A 22,824-nucleotide genomic window follows, 5' to 3' on the forward strand; every position below is an offset into this window, starting at 1 on the left:
GTAAAAGGAAAATATAAAGTCCATATTGTAAAAAAAATATTTTTTAAGTTTCTTCTTATGCTCAACTGTTTTCCAGTTACCATTTTCAGCAATCCTTTTAAGGCTTGAGCTAGCCCAGTCCATTTAATCTATTTTTTCCAATATTTTATTAGATTTTATGTAGTTAATGGCTGCATCTAGTTCTTCCAATACCTTCAGACCATCTTGAAGGAATTTTTCGGCCTTGCAGGGAAAAGCAGGTGAGCCTTTATTTGTGTTTTTTTAAGTTCTTTGAGCAATAGTAAGAACTGTTTCCTTTTTTATATGACAGATGAAGCATAGGGATTATCAAAAACAAATGATGTTGCCCTTGTATTTAATGGGTGATCTAGACCAGGCTGTCTTCAAAACTATTTCTTTATCATGAGTGGATAAAAAATTAACTATGACATATTTAGTAGAATTACTTTTGGCATTTTTATAGGAAGACAAGGACCTGTGGGCTCTTTCTATGCCAAAAGAGAGCACTTCAGGGAGCTGTAAAATTTCAGGCAGCCATGAAGTTAAAAACTTCTCCAGATTATTTTCTTCCAAGTTGTTTGGTAGCCCAAATATCCTGATGTTATTTCTTCTAGATCATCTATCTTTGTTAGAAGCAAGGTATTCTGTTTTAGAAGAAATTCTAAGTTATGTTCATTTTGTTGAATTCTACTGTCCATGTCATTTAAAGATGTTTCAATACCAGTGATTTGTTTCTTCTGTTGTTTAACATCTAGATGAATTGCCTCCATTTGTTGCGATATAGTTTCTTTAGAATTGTCAATCTTCATATCCATTCTGTCAAATTTTGTTGATAGATCCTGTATAGTAGTTAAAAGAGTTTGAAACTCTTTTTTTAATGCTGAGTCCTGGTGAGAAGCTTTAGTAAAGCTCATGTTGAAGTCAGATACCAGAAACTTGTCACTTGTATTCTGACAGGAAAATTTGAAAATAATTAAAAAATATTTTAATACTAACTAGACTATGAAAAGAAACTAAATATATAAAAAATGTTTTTTAGTTAGTTATAATTAAAAATTCCTGTCATAAAAAATATGAAAAGGCAGAGCTGAGAGAAAGTGCTGCTACTCAAGGCTCATGCTAAGCCACGCCCATCTAAGACATTTTTTCAATAAGAGCTAAGCTTTCACATAATGTCATGCAACAGTTTATAGCTTACTTGGTTTTTGAAGTATTAATTACATATGTAATATTTTCTTATTTTCATAATAACTAACAGCTAGCAATATTTCTAGTATAGTGTGATATAGGTTCATAGGTGTGTACTAGCCTAATAGCCCTGGAGCCTTTACAAGTCTAGCCCATAGGATTACCCTGGCATTGTGCCACCCGACCTTAGTTCCCAGTGCCTCTATCAAGTAGTGCCACTGGCATGATCCCTGGGGTGACGTTTCTATTTCCATCCACTTATCAAGATTTCTCTTGAAGAGGGCCAGTGAGGTGCTCTGTTTGACATGTATGGGAACTCTATTCCATAGCATGGGCAGTCCCTGGGTTATGAACCGTCCATCCAGCATGCTTTATTAATTGTGGTAATGAGGTTGCGGTCTCTGGAACGTGTGGTGCGGAGGGATTAGGATATCTTTAGATGTAGCATTTCTAACAGAGCTGGGTCAGACATGACTTTGTAAGTCAAGCAGAGATCGCCTCTACTAGATTATATGAGACAGAGAATAGTTGGAGTTTTTTGAGTCTGTCCATATATAATAAGTGTTTAAGGCCTAGGATCCTCTTAGTGAGGTACTTTTGCAGCCTCTCCAGTTGTTGTAGATGTCTAGTGAGATACATCCCAAATGGGGTACTGTACTCAATGATTGGCCTAATGAGGGAAGAGTAGAGGGAGACAATGACCTCTTTCTTCCTGGATGCAAAACCCTTAGTAATGAGATGTGCCACATAGAAGGACTTTCTGACCACAGTGGCAATGCGGTGGTTAAAAGAGAGGTTGCTGTCAACCTGTTTTCCCAGATCTCTTATAACATCTCCTGTGTTCAGTGGACTACCATTGATGTGGTAATTCATGGGAACTGGGATTTTCCCAAAGGGGATGATGACACATTTTTTGGCACTGAGCTTAAGGCCATGGTTCTGACACCAGTCGGTCTCAGTGAGACCTTTCTGTAGAATATCAACATCACTTGGGGAGTTAATAATAGTTCCCAACTTGCAATTGTCTGTGAACTTTGTCAGCCAGAGTCCCTTCGTGTTGGCCTGGACTTCAGAAAAGTAGATACCAAACAGGTGAGGACCCAGGACTGAACCCTGTGGGCCTCCACTCATGAGTGGCAGCAGTCTGACTTGGAGTCAGCTACTTTAACACTGTGGGTTCTATCTGTGAGTCAGTTTGCAACCCACCTAGTGATATAGGGGTTGATACCTAGCTTAGTGAGTTTTTCTATGACTAGTGAGTGAGTAATGGTATCAAAGGCCTTGGCCAGATCAAGGTAGGCTGTATGAACCACCTTGCCTTCATCCACAGCTCTGGTGACTGACTCAAAGAAGTTGACCAGGTTGAACAGGCATAGTCTACCCTTCACAAAACCAAACTGTGTGGGATCCAGAGTTTGGAGATTCCCTATATCCTTGTTTATTAGTCCTATAATGATGCATTCCATAACTTTCATATCAGACTCATCAGGCTAATGGGGCAATAGTTCCCAGGGTCTGTAGTTGCTCCTCCTTTGTGGAGAGAGATGACTGCAGCAGTGCGCCAATTGGTAGGGACAAAGCCTGAGGTGAGGCTGTGACTGAACAGGACACACAGGTGAGATGCCAGTTCACTCTGTAGTTCATGTAGAACACAGCCATGGATATTGTCAGGTCCCATAGAAGCTATATTCTTGGCCTTGGACGGTGCTGTTTTAACCTGCGCAGCAGTAATACTGGGTGCAATCTACTGGTATTGTGATTGTTCCTTTGGGGAGGGGGTAAAGTTGGCACTGAATCTGTCGGCCAGTATATTGGCAGTATCTTTTGGCTCGGTATATGAGGTACAATTGTGCAGTAGCTCAGAGCAAATCTGGGTATTGTCATGGAGATTCTTTACATAACTATAGAAGGCCTTGTGGTTGTCTTTACTATAGGTTCATAGGTTCATAGGTTGGTACTGGGCTATCTGCCCGAAGGCATATATTAGCCCAGCCACGTTGTGCGGTATTCACCGCCCCTTTAGTAGTTCCCTAGACCCTTGTACTAGCAGCTAGTACCCTTGGCCCCTATCTAGTAGTGCTGTTGGTGTGATCCCCGGTGTGAACTTTCTGTTACCCATCCACTCATCAAGGTTCCTCTTGAAGAGTGATAGTGAGGGGCTCTGTCTTATGTAGATCTGGACCCTGTTCCATAGTAAGGGAAGTCTCTGTGAAGGGAATCTATCCCTCCAGCATGTTCTATTCATTGTTGTGTTGAGGTTTATATCCCTAGAGCATGTAGCTAGAGTAGATTTGGTTTTGCTAAGATGAAGCATATTCAACAATTCTGGGTTGGACATGGCTCTGTACGTTAGACATCTGCTGCAATTCTGTTTTCATAGCTAGCTTTAGAGGATTTGATGAGGGATCTTAACTTTTTGTTGAGGCTGATAGGGGAGTTTTTCCAGTCTTGGGACTTCACCTTATTCCGGATCAGTTTCCTCCTTCTGTTGTAGAGCTTGTTTATGGCAGGGGACCACCAGATTAGCTTCCTTTTTTTTGGAGAAGACCATCTTGGTTCTATTGGGTATGGCAAGATCCACGCATTTGTGTACGTGTTTGTACATTGTATTGGTGTAGGATTCGGCGGTCATACAACTATTCTGCATTTGCATGGGTGCCGTGAAGTTAGCATCCTTTTTTTTTAGGAGCCAAAGTTAGCTTTAGAAAGTTTTTCATGGTGGTTACCTTTGAGTGGGGTAGGAGGGATGTGGATTTCCAAGGTGATTAGTTTGTGGTCAGATCTAACCAGGGAGGAGTTGACTACTGGTTGAGAACAACAGTCGCCCATGTTAGTAATGGCCAGGTCAAGGATGTTGCTACCTCTATTGGGGTAAAAACGAGCTGGTCCAGGGCATTGGAATTAATGAATTCCAGGAAACGTTGGTACATGAGTAGTTTTCCCAGTAAATGGAGGGGTAGTTGAAGTTGCCCAGTATGAGATTGTTAGGTTGGGACCCTAATATTTTCCAGGGTGCTTAGGAATGTGGAGTGTGAGTCTTGGGACAAGGTTGGGGACCTATAGCAGGCTACGACCTGAATCACTGTCTTACCCAATGTTAGCTGCACCTGAAGTATCTCTGATGCGTTATGTTGGGCTACCAGTCCAGTGGTGTGTGCATCCTTTATGAATATGGAAACACCACCACCATTGTAGCTTCGGTCCAAGTTCTGGGGCCAAAAGGTGTGGAATGAGTTATAGCCTGGTAGTGCAGGTGTGCTTTCTGCTGCCATGAATAAGGTCTTTGTTACAGCACAAATGTCAATGTTTTTCATTTTAAGGAGTGTTTTGAGCAAGTGCATTTTGAGATTTAGACTTCTAGCATTGAGCAGCATGACACTCAGATTGCATTTGTTTGTAGCTGCTATGGTGGTAATTTGGTCTTTGGAACACCACCTCAAAAAGGCACTATAGGGGTAGCAAGAGCCTTGGCCAGTATCTGTAAACCCAGGGGTAACAGATGCAGGCCATCTCTGGCAAAGTATCAAGATCTGTCAATCATGTCATCCCAGGCAGACAGATACTGGATCCCTTTAGAATGACACCAGAAACTTAGCCAATTGTTGAAATCAATCATTTCTGCTTGTACTGTGGTATCATTCTGGGTGATGGTAAGATGCTGCTAAGGGCTAGGGTCATACCTACCTGGGGTACATAATCTGAGAGCTCCTCCATGTCTCTTTTCATATATTTCAAGGAGGTACATCTCAGGTCATTCACACCCACATGTACAATGAAAGAGTCATATTTGTATCTGTTGTTGAGGGACCTGAGTGCATGCGTTATGTGGCAGATCCTGGCTCCTGGCAGGCAGCTGACTGTTACTTTCTCCTTATTCGACCTAGTGAGTGGGACATTAGTGTACCTCACTATCGAGTCACCTATGACTAGTGTGTTGGGCATGCTGTTTTGCCTTATGGGGCTTTAGTTGAGTGGCACACTGTTTAGGAGAGTTATGTGTCTCGTGATTAGTGTTGTGTTGTGATGGCTGAGTGCATTTCTGCCTTGGAGGTCTCTGCTGTCTGTGTGGATTTTTATTGAGAGCCTCTGCGAAGGTGGGTATGTGGTTTATTTATTTATTTATTTATTCATTGCAGTTGGTTTACCAGGATAGTCCATTGGGCCATAATGAACCCGTTTTCAATGGAGTCCTGGGGAGAAAAGCTCCAAAAATACATTCCAAGTTACACAATAGGTACAGCAGGTAGTAAAAAACAATATCAAATTGTACAGCAAGTATACAGTTAAATACATTGCGCAGAAGAACATATTAACTATTTAGCACAACAAAAATATCCATTATACAGAATAGTTAGGAAAAGATAGTTACTAAAAAGGAAGAGGAGGTACAATGACATAATGTAGTGGGGGAAGAAGAAACATATTGCCTTGTCTAATAAATTCTATGGAATTTTCTGGGTGTATTAAAGATGTAAGCAGAGCCAGGGAGGGATGTGAGAAGGAGTAGAGTAGGTTATGTAGGGTGGGAGCAGGAGCATTCCCACTGTGATGCTAGATGTGTATAAAGAGATTTTTTGAAAGCAGAGTGATTAGAGGTGGTGCAGATGAGTGGAGGAAGGGAGTTCCAGAGGCGAGCTAGGTTGAAGGATAGAAGGTTTTTGCCTGGGGGATGTGTAGGTTTATGGACTTTGAGTAGGTTTTGATTGTTTGATCTTAATACTCTATTGGGTAGGTGCATTTTAAAGGCAGAAGAAAGGGAAGGACAGAGGGAGGGGTTGAGAATAAGCTTATGGGCTAGAGTTAGTTGAGTGTAAGTTAATTGATTGGGAAGTTCTAGCCATTTTAGTTTCTGGAGGGAAAAACAGTGGTGGGTGGAAGACTTGTGGCTGGTGGCGAATTTTGCAATTTTGTTGTAGCAAGAGGAAAGTTGTTTTTTGAGAGAGAACTGAAGATTAGTTAGGAGAGGGGTGCCATAGAGAAGGGAGGGGATAAGGAAGGAAGTAGCGAGAGTGATTTTAGTAGCAGAGGTAAGGTAGGCATTTTGTCTATAAAGCATGCCAAGTTTTTGATGGGTTTTTTTGATATTTTTTTGTAGGTGAGAGCTAAATTTAAGGTGGTTGTCAATTTGTACCCACAGTAGCTTGGTCTCCGAAACCATTTCTAGGGGTGAGTTATTTTGGCTAGTGATTGAAAATGTATTCATATTAAGGGAAGTAGCTTTAGAAGGAATAAATATCATTAGCTTGGTCTTGGAGGCATTGAGAGCTAGGTGATTTTTTAACATCCATTGCTCTGTTGTAGAGAAAGCATCTTGAGTTAGTTTTTGAAGTGTAGTGATAGAAGTGGCTGAGCAAATGATAGTTGAATCATCTGCATATTGGATGATGTTTGAGAATGGGATTGATTTGAGGAAGTCATTTATAAATATGTTGAAGAGAACAGGACCTAGAATGGAGCCTTGTGGAACAGCTGTGGGGGTACTAAGGAATGAGGAGGTAGTTTTTTTCCATTTTACTGCTTGATTTCGGTTGGATAGGTAACTAGAGAACCAGTGCAAGGAGGAGGAAGAAAGGTTAAGTTCTGAGAGTTTAGTTAAGAACAGGCTGTGTGAGATAGTATTGAAGGCTTTGGAGAGGTCGAGTAGTAAGGTAGAAACAATTAGGCCAGAATCACGGGCTCTATTTACCATTTCAAGGAAGGAGAGGAGGGCTGTCATAGTGCTGTGATTAGGTCTGAAGCCGTGCTGTGTGGGAGTTATAAGGTGATTTTCTAGGAGATGAGGAAGGAGTTGAAGTTGGACACATTTTTCTAGGATTTTAGAAATGGGGGACAGGATGGCTATGGGACGGAAGTTAGTGATGTTGTTATTGTTGCCCCCTTTGTGGAGGGGAATAATATATGCCTGTTTCCAGATTTGGGGTACTGTGCATTCTTTTAGTTAATTAAGATGCTAATGGGATATGCTAGTGTTTCAGCAGCTATACTAAGAAAGTAGGAAGGGATATTATCAGGGGCGTTGGTACATGGTTTCAATTTCAGAAGGAGTTTCTTTATAGTAGATGTAGGCATGGGATTTAATGAGAAGAGAGTGGAGTTGGGAGAGGGAGAGTTGGAGGGTGGAGGTGCTGGGGGTAAAGGTTGGGTAGTAGAAGAGGTAGAGGAGTTAGAGGATGGGAAGCAGGAAGTAGAAGTGGAGAAAGATAGAGTGTGAGTGGGAGGGGGGGTGAGGGGGTATTAGAGGGCATGGTGGAGTTGGAGAATGAAGAGGTCAAGTTTGGCAATAGAGTCTATAAAAAATGAGTTAAATTGGGTGGCCAGATCTAGTTCAGAGGCATTTGAGTCTGGGGTGGGAGTATCAGGTGTACTAGGATGAAGGAGACTAGAGATCCCTTTCCAGAATTTCTGAGGGTTGTTTTTATTATGGTTTTGGAGTGTAGAGAAATAGTTTTGTCGATCAAAAGTGATGAGTTTCTTTACTTTATTTCGAAGCATTTTATATTCGTTAAGGAGCAGAGCTGTCTTAAGTTTCTGGTAGCGTGCCCAGACTTTATCTCTCTGTCTCATCATAGCAAGAGTATGTTTGGAGAGCCAGGGGGCTGATTTTGTTTTTATTCTCTTTGTCCTTAAGGGAGCTTGTGAGTCGAGTATTTTTAAGAATGTTGTATTGAAGTGTGACACTGCCATGTCTAGTGGTAGTGTTTTTAGACAGTTCCAATTAATTGCTTGTAAAGAATTTATGAAGGTAGTTGGGTTGAACTTTTTCTGGTCACGGATAGTAATATAGTTGTGGGTTCATTGAAGGACAGTGGGAAGTCGGTGGGTGAATATGGGTGTATGGTCACTAAGGGAGTCTGGAAGGGTACCACTGTCGGAGTAATAGTGAGGATGAGAGACAAGGATCCAATCCAGTATACTTCCACTGGAGAGGTTTTTTGCAGCGCGAGTTACTGAATTGATTAGTTGAGAGAAATTGTAGAGGTTAATATTAAAGGAGTTTGTTGGAGATTGAATACAGGCCCAGTTGATGTTTACATCTCCTAGGATTATGGTTTCGTTGCTAATGTTACTAGAAAGCCAAGAAAGGATAAGTTCGAGAGTGGAGATATCCCCTGGGGGTATATAGAGGGAAGCTAGACATATGTGTTTGTGATTATTGATTTGTAGTAGAGTAAGGAGAAGTTCAGCATTGTTAAATGCTTTTAACATTTTGGTTTGTGTTTTTATGTGAAGGCAGTGCTGGTGTGTGTTCTGGAGGGCTATGTGTTCCATGTGGTGTGATGCAAGTGTTGACCTTCTCCTCTTGACCAACTATTCCGGTCTTGGCAAGAGAGTGCATTGCTTCTAGTTTGGATATATAAATGCATCTCTCGCAACTCTGAGTGTTGCTTCCAATTTGAATATACAAGTGCATCTCTCACAAGTCTGAGTGTTGGGAGGTAAGAGGAGAGGGTTGTCAGTGTACATGAGGCATTTGCTACATTGCCTCAGGATGCCCAAGTTCACCAGGTTAATAGGAGAAAACACAAGGAACTGACCTTTAGACATGTCTGGAGGGGGTGGGCATTAATAATATGTGCTGGAGCTGTTTTCTTGTAGTACATTTAGTGCTGGCAGCACTTTTGTGTGCTACAATAATTACTACAAGAAGTCTGGTAAAGTGCTAGACTAATAAGCTAGTAAAGGTGCAGTAGAGGAGAGAACTAGCAGATGTAAGGGAAAATTGAAGAGCAGGAGTTTTAGCACCACTCAGAAGCTTACAAACAGTCCTGGATACAGCAAATCTGTATCTGGACTAGACTAGTTACAGAAAAGGTGGGAAACAAGTGCAAATGTGGGCTTTTAAACCAAAAAGTTGAAAGAGATGGAAAAACTGCCCAAACAGCCAATAAACTAAAATTTCTGGGCCAGAAACCACTCCTATTGTGGTAGATAAGCTACCTAGTGCTTACCACTCCCAAGCTAGAAGGCTTCCCTCCAACACAGAAAGGCTTGAGGGGCTCAGAAGCGTACAAACAGTCCTGGATAATTTATTCAAACTGTATTATGAACTGAATTCAATTATTGTTTTATTCAACTCTGAACAGTTAAAAAGTGTCAAAAATATACTTATCAGCTCTATATTTCCAGATTGTTTGAGAAGCACACTCATTCAGAACACATTGAGATTCTAGCAACATTTTTTTTTTTTTATAAACCAGTATTGACAGCAAATTTTCTGATCTCTCACACTGGTGTTTCACACCATATACTTCAATAAAATATAGGTCTCTCAGTTATGAAAATATGAACATAAATGTAAAAATATGAATATAAAGTAACAAACAAAGATTAATTACTCTACTGCAGAACATCCTAGACTAATAATCGTAGTGGCATTTTACTAATAACTCATTGCCCTTTCTAATATTGCCTGTTATAAGCTGGTAAGTCACTTAGTTAAACAACTCAGACCCAAAATAATAATGGACACTATAAGGAGGTATGTGTTTGATCTGGAAGTATGCAAAAAGGCTTGAGTGAGTTAAGTAAGCATGTTAACATACATGCTGTGTTAACTGAGATTTTGGTCACATGATTCACACCACTGGCCCAGAATATTGCGTGAGAAGGTTTGTACTAAGAGTGCATGGAAAATGTGTACTGCTGCCTCAGGCTATAGGAAACACCTGACAGACCCAAATAAGATTCACATTGTACAGTTGAATAATGGGGTTAATGCACTAGCTTTCCAGAAATTCTTCCACCACATTCTCAGAGTCTGGTGCCTTTCAGTGGAATAATGCAAACAATTGCTGAGGCTTGCTAAGGCTATTTTGTACACACACACACACACACACACACACACACACACACACACACACACACACACACACACACACACACACACACTCTCTTATGGTAACACATGTCCTCCCGCCAGACTCATCTGGCATATTAAAAAATTCAGTTACTTAATAGGTTCATAGGTTGGTACTAGGCTAAAGGCCCTAGGGCCTGTACAAGCCTAGCCATAACAATTCCCTGGCTATTTCTTCCCACACTATTTACTTCCCTGGACCCCTGTCTAGCAGGGCAACTGTTGTGATCCCCGGGGTGAATTTCCTTTCTTCCATCCAGTCGTCAAGGTTCCTTTTGAAGAGGGCCAAAGAGGTGCTCTGCTTGACATATATCGGCAATCTATTCCAGAGTCTGGGGAGTCTCTGGGTCAGGAAACTATCCCTCCAGCATGTTTTGTTTATTGTGATGACAAGGTTTAGATCCCTGGAGCGTGTGGCTCTGAGGGATTGGGATTTCTTTAAGTGTAGTATGTCCAAAAGCTCTGGGTTTGAGATGGCCTTGTATGTTAAGCAGAGATCGCCTCTGAGTAGATGATATGCAACAGAGTGTAGCTGGAGTTTTTTAAGATGGTCAGCATAGGGCATCTGCTTTAGGCCTGTGATTCTTTTAGTGAGGTATTTCTGTGGCCTTTCCAGTTGTTGCAGATGTCTTGAGAGGTGCATACCAAATGGGACATTGTATGCTATAATGGGTCTAATGAGGGATGAGTACAGTGGGACAATGACCTCCTTTTTTATGGATGAAAAGCCCTTACTGATGAGGTGTGCCACATAGGAGGATTTTCTGACTGTTGTGGTGATGGGGTTATCAAAGGTGAGACCACTGTCCACCTGTGTCCCTAAGTCTCTTATTACACTTTCAATGTTTAGTGTATTGTCACCTAAGTGGTAATTCACGGGTACATGTTTTTTCCCAAAGGGATAACTATACATTTCTTGGCATTGAGCATGAGTCCATGGCTCTGGCACCAAGCATCTTTTTCTGTAAGGCCCTTTTGAAGAGTATCCATATCATTTGGGGATACAATAATGGCTCCAAGTTTGCAGTCATCTGTGAACTTTGTTAGCCAGAGTCCCTTAGTGTTGGCCTGTACTTCAGAGAAGTAGATGCCAAACAAGAGCAGTCCCAGGACTGAACCCTGAGGTACTCCACTTGTCACTTGTCTGGAGCTGGATTTGGAGTTTGCTACTTTTACACTGTGGGTTCTGTCAGTAAGTCAGTTGGCAACTCATTGAGCAATGTAGGGATTAATGCCCAGCTTAGTAAGTTTATCTATGATTCCAGAGTGGGGGATGGTGTCAAAGGCCTTGGTGAGGTCCAGATATGCTGTGTGGACTGCCTTACCCTTGTCCACGGCTCTGGAGTCTGATTCAAAGAAGTCAATCAGGTTCAGGAGACAAGATCGGCACTTCACGAACCCAAACTGGGTGGAATCCAGTGTTTGAAGGTTGCCAATGTCTTTGTTTATAAGTTCCATGATAATACGTTCCATGGCTTTGCAGATCAGGCTTGTCAGACTGATGGGGCGGTAGTTCCCAGGATCCAAGGTAGATCCCCCTTGTGGAGTGGGATAACTGTAGCTGTGCAGCACTCAGTGGGCATGAAGCCTAAGGTGAGGCCATAATTAAACATGACACTTAGGTGAGGTGCCTGTTCATTTTGTAGTTCATGTAGTACACAGCCCAGAATGTCATCTGGTCTCATGGATGCTGTATTCTTAGCTTTGGAGAGTGCGTATTTTACCTGTGTGGCCGTTATTACCGGAATTTGTCAATCTTCCTGTACTGAGATGGGCTGTTTAGGGGCAATATCCTTGAGATCAGTATATTTAATGCCATTCTGTTGTAGCTCAGAGCAGATATGAGCATTGCCATTTAGATTCTTGACATAGTTATATAATGCCTTATGGTTGTCTTTGGAATCTTTGGCAATTTTATTTTCATAACTAGCTTTGGAGGATTTTATGAGGGATCTCAGCTTCTTACTGAGGCTGGAAAGCGAGTTTTTTGCATGGGATTTTTCTCTTTTCTGCAACAGTTTCTTCCTTTTGTTGTAAAGTTTGTTTATGGCAGGGGACCACCAGATTGGCTTCCTTTTTTGGGGGGAGAGCATCTTGGCTCTATTTGGGATGGCACGATTCATGCATGAGTGGATGTGCTCGTACAGTGCCTTAGTGTAGGATTCAGCAGACGAACTTTCAGTTCCCATCTGCATGGGTGTCATGAAGTTTGTCACCTCTGACTTGAGTAGCATGAAGTTGGCTTTGGAGAAGTTTTTTATGGAGGTTTCCTTACTGGGGGGTGGGGGTGGGATGTGGATGTTAAGGGTGATTAGCTTACTGTCAGACCTGACCAACAAAGGGGTGACCATAGGTGTGGAGCATCGATTTTCCAGGTTGGTAATGACCAGGTCTAGGATATTGGAGCCCCTGTTGGGACTATGGATTAGTTGATCCAAGCCGTTGGAATTTATGAATTCCAAGAACCGTTGGGCAAAGGTGTTGGTACATGAGTAGTTTTCCCAGTTAATGGCAGGGTAATTGAAATCACCAAGTATTAGGGTGTTTGGTTGTATCTTAATATTTTCCAGTATGTTTAGAAAGGTGTAGTGAGAATTGTGGGGCATGTTGGGGGATCTGTAGCAAGCTACAGTTTGCATTGCAGTCTTACCTAGTGTTAGTTGCAATAGGAGAATTTCAGACGCATTGTGTTGGCAACTAGTCTAGTGGTGTGAATATCCTTAATGAATATGGATACTCCTTCACCTTTAGTTTTTCGGCCCTGGTTTGGTGGCCGAAAAGTGTGGTAAGAGTTGTTGCCTGGTATTGCAGGGGTGCAACCTGGAGCCTTGAACCAAGTCTCAGTTACTGCGCAGATATCGATGTTCTCCATTTTTAGGAGTACCTCGAGAGAGTGCATTTTGAGGTTTAGACTTAACTGTAAAATGAGCACAATGGCTATACTAAAAAATCACTTTCCAAACCAATATAGAAAATCACTTACATATACACACACACGCACACACATATATATGTATATGTATATATATATATATATATATATATATATATATATATATATATATAGGTCTACTTTGAATGATCTAAATTTCAAAATTTCGAATATCATATGGCCGGGACCATAGGATCGAAGTTTTAAAACTTTGAACATTCAAAAAAAACAAAACAAAACAAATTAATACACATGTATACAGGGTGCAAGCCCCCCTGCACCCCCCCACACCCCCTATTTAAATATACCAAATCCGAGATCTCACTACAGTGAGGAAAAAGGAATATTGCCATTCCTTGTTGTATGGAGATCTCCGTTTGGGTGTTTGAAGTTTTAAAACTTCCATCATGTGGTTTCGGCCATATGAGATTCGAAGTTCTGAAACTTCGATTACCTAAATGGGACCCATATATATATATATATATATATATATATATATATATATATATATATATATATATAGATATAGATATAGATATAGATATATATTCAAATCAGCTTCCAAAAGATAAATGCCAGCAGTTAATACTTCGCTACTTTCGGAATTGGTCTATATACATTAATAACCAGACAAAGCTTTTGAAACTGAATGATGAAATTTAAAACAAATAAAATTAAGTAAAGTACTTTGAAAAATAAATATATAAGCAAATATGCTCTTTCACAAAAAGGTACAAACGGAATATTTTTACAAATGAATGTCATTTAGAAAAACAATATCTAACATCTATATGGTCATAGGTTCAATGGTAAGTACTAGGCTGGCTGCCATTGTGAGCCATTTTAAGCCTAGTCAATTTTGCTTTCAAGGGTGACACTCAAACCACATACCTTGTTACTGTGAGGTAAACAACTTAACCATTTTACCAACATCAATCCATAATTTTATTATTTATTGCAAGCAGTTTTCCACTAATATTCATAATAATTTAACAGTTGCAGAGCAATCAAACACAAAATTAATAAACAATGCATTTGATTCCTCTGGGTTTCTCTTTGCATTCCATAAAGTCCAAAGTGCATGTTAAAGGCACACAAAGACTCCATCAGGTTAATGGAGTAGGTAAGATGAGCTGAACACTCTAAGAAAAATGCTGTTTAAAGAATTCTGGAGGAATGTCCTGGAATGACGCAGCTATTGCAGTCCTTTTTAGACAAATACCCCTTACATTAATCCAGAGCTCATTATTTATTGCTTGATTTAGATTTAAAATTCAAGCATCCTGTGTGCAGAGACCCTTGGTCCTGTAGGGAGCTGGTTGTGACAGGCCATTTATGGCAAAATATCAATGACAGGAACAGTCAGCCTTAAAAACATAAAACAAAGCTCTGGTAACGTATGTGTATGTCTGCTTTTATTCCACTTCACTTACAAAGTTCTTATAGAATTTATAGAAAAAGTAACGGCATGATTTTATAGTTACTTGGCTTTACACATTCTTCTGACTTCAGTACTTGTTCTGTTATAAACAATATTTTTTAATTTTGCAGGGCTTTTACATTTTTCACCCCAAAAATATCTTTACTTCAGATCATTGCAGTTTTTCTATGTGCTCCATTTTCATAAAAATCATAAGAAGTAAACATACTGCAAGAACAAAAATATAACATACTATCAGCAGCATTAACCAAAAAAGCTTCATCAAGCTAGCTTCAAGTGCATTGGTCTCCACCCCCCCCCCCCAAAAAAAAAACAACTGTTGCCTACACATAAGTCAAATTATGATTAAAGTACTGGCATACTTAAAAGTAAACAAACTACAGAAATTTTAATGCAGTTCAATACCATCAAAAATCATTGCATCTTTTTATCTTAGCTACCCCATAGAATTAATTGATTTAATGACCCTGATAATATTAGCAAAGTCAGAAAGGACTCACCATGATTAAAGGGAATAAGTAGATTTCAGCAAAATTAGTTGAGTTGAGATGAGGACTGCACACGAGTTGCAAAGTCAAGAAGCACATACTGGATTAAAAAGTGAGGCAGTTAGTAGTTTAAACTGAAACAGGAGCCCAGCCAGATGAAATGAGTTGGGGGATCCCAGTAATATTGCCTTTAGGTAGTCCCAGCAGTAATGGGTCATGCAACTCTCATCAGTAATGAAAAATCCAGAGTGTCCTACAAGGTAATAACAGAATCATGAGCCTAAATATTAATACACTCATACATCCACAGTAGCATTAAAGGAGTCACCTCACCACACCATGACACTGGCATTCAAGTGGGCACTCCAGTTATGAACGTGTATCTGCGATGGGGAATTAGCTGAGTAAAAGCCTGATGGAACCAGGTACACAAAACAGAATTATTGAAATCATGAAGCACACGTCTTAACTGTCCCCACATAAGTAAGCTTGTTCTAGTAAGTCACATTTAAAGTAATGTTACTCCTTGGCAGTCTTCATCTCATTGCAGTTAGTTACCCATGGGGGGGGGTACACAAGTTTTTGTTGCTCTAACATTTTTTAGCAAAATGTCAAAATAAGATAGCAAGCTCTGTTTGGGAGATCCTATTCAGTAGATAATCTCTAATGACTGTAGGGTTTGCTGGCGCATAAAAACAGCTATTTTGAAAGCATTTCTTTCCTTCTTTTTCCTTCCTTTCTGTCTGTCTCTCTCTCTCTCTCTTTCTCACCTACTTTTACTGTTTGGTACTCACATGCCAAAGTAGAAGTTGTAAAAACAAAATAATGTAAGAACTTATGGTTGCCATAGTGGGTATTTAAATTCGATTAGAACGTGAAGGCTCTACTGTTGCTATAATGAGATGTTAAGGCGGACTGTTTCTCTTCCAAATGATGAGATGCAGAGTATCGGCACAAAGTAATGCATCAGCCCTGAAACCATGCAGAATATTAAGGTGCAAATATGCAGATGAGCCTCTCAAAATGGGCCCAAATATAAAACAAAAGCTTCAGTTCTTGGGAACTAAATGGGGCCATAAGGAGAACCACTTTCAATGAGCCAATATTCAACTAGTTATTTCAGGAAGGAAAGTAAGATGTGGAGTTTACCAATATCTGTCCAGGAGGCAAACTAGCAACTTCTTTTTTTCTGAGTTTTAATTTCATCCATCATTTAGCGTAGTGGTTTAAGGCAGATTCTTATTTTCAGATTAAAATACCTTGTGGTAAGTAATTCGATCATAAATTTTTGTTTACTAGAAGTAATGACTGGCTGAATAGTACATATTCTTATAAATCGATTAATGTCAACTGAGAAACTTAATTTCATGTTATATAGTAAATACATGCAAAAGAATCGCTTAAAGAAAAACAAGCAGGGTAAAACAGTATTTAAGGAAACAATGAAAATAAAATGTATGCACAACCAATAATGCTGATACTCATAATAATGACACCACCTGGCTGAATCATAACCTGTATGGAGCATATCTGTGCAGAATAGCATTGAGTAACATGCAACTGTTCCTTAATAATCACGAACCACCAGACACCTTGGACAGCATAAGCAGTATAATTAATACCTGCTGCTGCTGACAAGACCTGTAAATAATAATTAAACAACCAAGGTGTCCTCTGCTCTTATTTACAACAAGACATTTAATAATTCAGTCACGTCTGCAGACCCATCATTAATTCAGGCATGCTCTTAGATGATGCATATTTCTAATAACTTTCCTCCCCCTGTTATTAGTGTTGTTGTTGTTGGTATTGTTATTATATCATGTTCTTATTTCTTGACCTGGTAAAATACTAGACACAAGTTTGTTTTTCAGTGACAACTGAAATTTGCTCAGTCACACTGTTGGCAAATAAAAATTAAGGGAATCAAACCCAGGGCCACACTGCCATGGAGAAAATCTCATTATCATAACATTAGTGAAAAGTACTTTCTATTTCAGAACTTGAGAATGAGGAGAGTAAACCATAGCAAGCTTCCCATGGTGGTAGCTCTGGCACATTCCCTAATGCTGCGCAACACTCCACCATTTCTGCCATAAATTACATTGCTTACTCTTCAAATTTCTGATGTTCATTGCCATTAATAATGGAATTGTGTTTCAAGATTCAGCATTGTTATAGTATGGAAAACAAATCTGAATTGAAGCTCTGATGAGAGATGCAAGCAATAACAAAAGTGCAATGTGTTACAGTGACTCACTGATTGCAGTACTATTAAACGGGTAAAACAAACTCGTATGCACGTCACCTGCAATATCTGTATAGTCTAGTACTTTCTGTCTCTGTATGAAGCCTTAAGGCCAGAAACTTGATCTTTAGCATATATACACATAGTAAACAGCTTGGTTTTGAAATGACTATGATGTTTATATAACTTGCTGTCAGAGCTGCTCATTGTCTGGCATGTTCGACACAGACTTTCTATAATGTACTGTTTGTCTTGGTTCCCCAGAGTTTCATACATCTTACATGCCCTGAAGCGCTCAAACAAGACAGAACAATCCCCATCAGAAACCTGACTGACTACACTACCATTCTTATGCATTTCAAAATAGCGCCCTCTTTTCAGTGGATTTATCATATCTACTTTTCAATGCTTTTAAAGTTTTGAGTTGGGGCTATAAGAATATAAAAGAAACTATATATATATATATATATATATATATATATATATATATATATATATATATAAAAGAGTTATGTCTGGTGGAGTCCTTGTCTCTGGGAAAAAATATCCTTTAAAGGATGTATTAATCTTCAGCTTGATTGCCTAATAAATAATAAATTTAACCGCTGCATAATAATTAGCCTACTTCTTAAAGAGTGACCCTCCCCAACCCCCACTGTGCCTTTGTTCCCCAAATGAAAGCCCCATTACCTGACCTCCAAAGTGCTGCCATTGCAGCTTTCATATATCTCTGTAGCAGTGCCGTTAGAATGCCAGTCAAGAAACTATTACACTGCTAAATAAAATGTGTGATCAGTTGAATAAACTGCTATTCTTTATGCACTTTTAATTTAATTTATGTAACAAAGTGAACTGGCTCATTCAAGCTATTCTTATTCATGGCCTAGGCCACAAGAGCAAAATGCATGCAATTAATCTGGTCATTTTAAAGCAGCCAATTAATTAGCATATTTCTGGGGAGATGTGAGGAAACCTAAATACTAAGTGAAACCTTACAAAGACAAGGGGAAAATGCATAGACATCAAACATGCAGCAACTTAAGATGAGGACTGAATTCCAAACCATAAAACTGTCAGACAGAAACCATAAATACAGAGATGCCATGATTCCCAATTCACCTCATTGTAGTTATTATTGCAAATCAAAAAATAAAATATGCAGAAAGGTGAGTCAAGGTATGCATTTACACCTGCTTGCATAGACTGGGCTATTACCTTCAACTCCGCTCTCAACTCTTTAATAATCTTGTTAATCACAGTGTAGATCCATTTAACACAAAGCAGGTTGTGAAGCTGGCTGTCTAATAGAGGCTTTAGGATTAAAATCAGGGGCATTTACTCATTTTGAAATATTATAACATCAGGAATCTGTCAAGACTCTGTATTCAGCCCTCTGTTGTTTAGCTCAGAGTTAAGTGCCTGATTGTCAAATTTGAATTGCAATGATAGCTGATTATATAAGTTCACTATCAACTGTAAATCTGGTACAACTACAACAAACTACATTAATTATTTAGCATCCAACGTACATTAAAATAGTTCAAATTATACTTCTCTTCTGAAAACATTAAGATAATTTAATTTGCTATATTGTGGTTAGAGTTATACTTCACCCACTTTTCTACTATATAACCTACCTTTAAAGGTAGATTGTTTACATTTAGATTAATAGCTAATGTGGCATATATAGTCTAGAAGGCCTGTCTTATTATTTGGTTCCACCTTGATTCCTTGAGTGACATCTAGATGAAACTACAATCAGATGAACAAAACTGGTCAAAGCTTTGTAAGGACAAAAAGCATGTTTGCAGGGGGTTTATCCGCTATATGGAGGAGTTTTCCCCACCCCCTTACATAAATACATTGACTCTATGGTCACATTGCTGCAGTGAAAAAAGAAGGCTCAAAAACTGAATTACTGGACAGCAGTGTAATACAAACAGTGCTGGCAATGTTTTTGCTAAGAAACAACTAATGAGTTATAAATCATCCAACTATGACCATTAAGTTGCGCCTTCATTTATTTCCTATTTGGACATATGTTGGGAAACTTTTTTACATAATGGCAAGGTGCTAGTTCCTTTACATATTTCTCTGATTCAGCCTATTCTTGAATACAACATTTATTTTTTTTGTCTTTATACTTTTCTTTGCTTTCACCTATTATTTGGTATAACATCTCATCCTGTCTTCATACTAAATCTCACATTAAATGTTTTGCGTTTTTTTTTTTGGCTCACCATTTTTGAAAATTAAATACTAAAAGCAGTGAGCCAAAAAACCTAAAAACAACAACAAAAAAACTTTTTGGCAGGGCCCATCACTTGATTCTCAGTGTGTGAGAATAAAAATGAGCAGTGTTAAACAGATTACAGCACTCAGGTGATCAAAACCCTGCACCTGTCAAAGCACCTGTCAGACGCAGGTAGTACACCTTACATCACATTCGTTCAGTATGTTTCAGTCAGCTTTCCTAGCAGTACTCCTGTGGCACGCCTTGAGAATATGCTAGCCTAGAGCATACCAGTAACATAGACAGGGGTTTGTTGCATTCATGTATTTTTCTCATTTTGTGCTATCATATAGTATTCAAGTCTCCCCAAAGTAAACGATCTTATAATGGTTGTGTACAATATGCTGGTGAGGTTGGCACTTTCTAACATAATATTTCTGGATTCTTCTGCCATTTGTGTGCTAGGAGGTTGGGAGATATAGGCTCCTATCTCACCTTCAACTTGATCCTTCCATGTTTGATTATGTTGTGATATACAATCTGCTCACTTAACCTTTTTATCTCTGTCTGTTCTATACTCCCATTTGCAAACTCTGCTATGGTCAAAAAATAGACAAGGAATGAGTATATAATTTGTCATCTTTCTGTGCTTACACTTTACATGGCAGGCAATGCAGAGCAATGGTCAGTAGTAATCACAGAGAAATGGCACTTCATATCCAGTGGCAAAAAATGAAGGAAAATCCTTAACATGCGCTACTTAGGTGCACAAATGATCTAAGCGTCAATGTGCATTCCAGTTTCCAGTTTGGAATAAAGCACAGTTACAGCCATTAGTCTAACTTCTTTGGTGGATCTACTTGTGCAATGATTTTTAGTGTGTCACTACAATTGTTTATGGCTTTCAAATAGCCTGTGGTTGCATGTATTTTCATATCTTTTCTATATGCAGGCTGCCATATGCCCTATGTTTCACAAATATATGTTTTATAGCCCATTGTACCCTAATTGCTGTGGTGTGATACCAAGAAACATTGAATTGTGGGAGTTCTGAGGGCTTTTTTTTTTTTTTTGCACTTCATCTGTAAATGTACTACATTCACCATGCATTTGTTTTATGAAGCCTTGCACTCTGACCTAGGCATTGAATCACCTTGCCAATGAACTGTGAATATACTGGCATATGGATTGAATTGCTGGAATTACTCCCCTCAGAGTAACATATATTCTTTTTTTATGAAATTCATGGTATAATACAGGTCTACTACTAACAATCTGATGTCGATAGGTTTGGTGAAGGTTGTTACATCAGAATACTTTATTATATTCCACCCCTTCTGTGCATACTTCACTTTCTTTAACTGCCATATTGTTAAGGCACCTTCTTCATTCTGTTTTACTTTTGTTTGGTTCCACAATTCTGTTAGCATTTTTATGTAATCTGTCTCTCTGGGTTCTGTTATTATACTGTATCCTCTACTCCTGCCTCAGCATCCGTGGTACTTTCCTTTCCATTGCACACTTCTCTATGTATGCATTTGTTGCTGTTGATTATGCCAACGTTATACAACTGTGCACCTGCACTCACATTCATTACCAAGGATGCTTGTGCATTATCATTGTTTATCTCAGCTGTTTGTATTTTTATGCAGCCACAAGGTGTCTTACCACAATCTAGTCCCAGGTCTGTGCTGCAGCTACAATGACATGGACCTTGTCATGCACAGAAACTTGGCACATGCATATCTGCTTAACATTGCTGCATGTAATGTCGGAAATGTGAGTAGCGTTTGCTTGGCCATGATGCAATTGCAACATTAAGGAATCACAGTTACCATTTAACAGTTTTTACATAGAAAAAAAGTGATGATATATGTAGGTTTTTCAAAGACTCCTATATATAGAAAGGGCAGATATGGCAGAAACTGCTGTTTACAGAGGTTAATAAATCCCTAAGTTTATTTTTACAACTTTGTGTGAGTTGGTGCTATAATATAGGTAAGAACAGAAAGGTTACACAGTAGAAAAAATATTTTTGTTTAGATGTAGCCTTGATCAATCAGTGTGCAACAGGGATGTGGTAAGTAGCACTGCTGCCTCACAGAGAGGATTCTCCAGTTCATTTCTTGGCTAGGGTGCCTTATGTTTCAAAGTTGGTTTTGCCCTTCCTACCACCTCCCAATGACATACAGTAGTTTGCCTGTAAAAGTGTCTATAGTATGTAAGAGAATGTGCATATGGATTCTGCTATGGATTTCCTCAGCACATCTGTATTTTTGTATGCATTTGTGCAAAAGAAAAACATTACTTTCTGATAGATTTAGTTTCAGCAATGACACCTGATAGGTCTCTTATCAGAAAAACTCAGCTTCTGTGTTTATGTATGATTACTTATTTCTTATCACTTTTGGTAAACTGTAATATAAACAGATTTACCCTGCTGTGAGATTAAACGTTTCTAATGTAACAATACTTACTTGTAGGCTTCACTACATTTCTTCGTCTGTTCACTGCTGGGGTCATAATGCTATACACGAAGAGTTAATGTTGTGTCGGCATGCATCAATTCTAGTACTGCATTCAGTACAGCTAAATAATTCTATTAATATATTTAGCTAGTGTAACAAAACACCTGGACTATACTGAACTGAATTATTTCATCACTACATTCATTATAGTATAAAGACTCCAGGCTGTATCCTCCTACAGAGTTCTAGTTAAGCTAATGAGACTTTCATAATTACTAGAGTGAGTCCTTAATGATTCACTGGGTTTGCTTCATTGAGTCTCACTGAATTAAGAATGACCCACTAATAAAAAAAGATAAAAAAATGCAAGTAAAGCAAATGTTTTTCGGTGTTTGTGTGGCAGGCTATATCCTTGCATGTTCTAAGCGAAAGTTCCATTCTCGTACATGCAGCCACTAATCATATTACTTTGTTAAGTTCAGAATTGCACACACAAGGAATAAATTTTGTTTTAAGTGGAAGTTTCCTTTTCTGTCTACTCTGACTTGTCTGACCCCTGAACATGCAGACCTGTCCATAATATGTGTGACAAAATGAAGTGTCAACAGCAATGTACTCAACAATGATCAGTTTCATGCAATCCAAACTGATCCATCTTGTGCCAAGAAAATAGTGAGTGACTATATAAAGTTATAAATAATATTTTGTATTGAATTTAAAAAAATCCTTGTTATGAATAATTTTATGGAGAATGGTGGTGCAAACAGTGACTGTAGAAGATTGTCACTATACCATGGCCTCATGTATACAAATGGGTAACAGGGGCTGTGGATGGATGGATGGATGGGCAGATGGACAGATGGATTAATGAATGTATGGATGAATGAATGTATGGACAGATGGAAGGATGGATGGATGGAAGGATTAATGGATGAATGGAAAGGATGAATGTATGGATGGATGGAAGGA

Source organism: Protopterus annectens, chromosome 8.part0 (assembly GCF_019279795.1).
Source record: "Protopterus annectens isolate FY-2018-M chromosome 8.part0, PAN1.0, whole genome shotgun sequence".
Taxonomy (NCBI): Eukaryota; Metazoa; Chordata; order Ceratodontiformes; family Protopteridae; genus Protopterus; species Protopterus annectens.